General features: G+C 35.8%; 1 protein-coding gene across 1 annotated transcript in view; it reads right to left on the minus strand.

The window, feature by feature from the left end:
* Window positions 1-1,445, minus strand: part of LOC107087415 (CD109 antigen-like) — a 91,138-nt gene that overhangs the window by 57,604 nt on the left and 32,089 nt on the right. The window lies entirely within an intron of this gene.

A 1,445-nucleotide genomic window follows, 5' to 3' on the forward strand; every position in this document is an offset into this window, starting at 1 on the left:
GGAGGGGAACAGGCGGCACAGTCAGGGTATCGTGCGGATCCCTCCTGCCCCTCGATCAGCAGCCTGCAGGATCAGCTCCGCCCCTCCCTCCATCCAGGCTCCTTTTATTTTGGCTTCAATCAGCCTCTTCTAACACCTGCGCAGCGCAGTTAGTGGACTACGCCTCCTCAGACAACCGACTTCAGCCCAGCTTGGATTGTTAAAGAGGGAAAAGCAAAAACCAAAACAATCCAAACATGCAAAGCACAACAAAAAAATAAATAAAATAAAAACACAATCATGTTTTTTTTCCCTGGGAATGCAGTGTTGGTGCGTGCAACACGACCGCACAAACACTACATTCCCCACAATGCAACGGTAGCCTGTGAAGTCACAGCAGCGCGCACAAGCGGCCGTGGCCTGTGGGCCGGTTCTAACGTAATTAAATATCATCCAGGGGGCCGCGGAGAAACTATTTACGGGTCTTGACTTTGACATAATGTGCCCTAAAAGGACACTGAAGGGAAAAAATTAACTAAATTTCTCATAATGATAAAAAAAAAAAAGATAAAATTAGAAATACATCAAAAATATCTTAGAACCTTCTAAATAAGGTGACCATTTTTATTTATTCTTAAAATATTTTTTGCAGTAAAAAATATTTTTGGGACGTGAAAATTTTTTGGGACGTGAAAATTTTTTATTCTTTATTTAAACTCTTCCTGATTGATTTATTTAGCGACAGTTAACATTCGTGATAAACGTCATTTAAAAAGTCGAGGAATCTAGAGATCTTTTAAAGTAAATAACTAAACTCATTTTCATATTTTTAGCTCCTCTGAGCGACTGAACCCATTTACACTGGAAAAACGATCTAGAAATAAGTAAAAATGTCCTAAATTAAGTGTATTTACCCTTAATTTGAGTAGGTAAATGAGAAAGTTTGACAATGGAATGAGGATTATTACTCTTAAAATAAGATAATTAGATAATATGCACTTGAAATAAGACAATGCAATTGTTTTTTTCTTATTTTAAGTGTAAATTGGCAAAATGTCTCTTTTATCTCCTCAATCCAAGGAAAATGCACTTATTTTAAGAAAAAATGACTGATCTAGATTTCGATTTTTTTCCATTTAGACTGTTTTGCTGCTGAGGTGCTGATGTTTGGACCAGAGGCAGAGCCAGAAAATGTTAATAAGGCTGGCCAGGCGATAAGCAATGTACACTGAAAAAAATTAACTATACTTTCCTACAGCCTTTGATATCAAAGAGATGCATATATTTAAACATCCTTGATGTCTAAATTAAAGGCGTAGCAGACCAAATACTTTCAGGTTTGAGTTCTGGAGCGAACATCTTAATCATCGTCATTACTTACATACTTTTATTAATAATCGTTCTGCATAAAATTAATATTTATTAAATGGATTACTTATTATTAAAGTAGTTATTTATTTCTGATT

The sequence above is a fragment of the Cyprinodon variegatus genome, unplaced genomic scaffold (assembly GCF_000732505.1).
Source record: "Cyprinodon variegatus isolate N-32 unplaced genomic scaffold, C_variegatus-1.0 Scaffold183, whole genome shotgun sequence".
In the NCBI taxonomy this organism is placed as follows: Eukaryota; Metazoa; Chordata; class Actinopteri; order Cyprinodontiformes; family Cyprinodontidae; genus Cyprinodon; species Cyprinodon variegatus.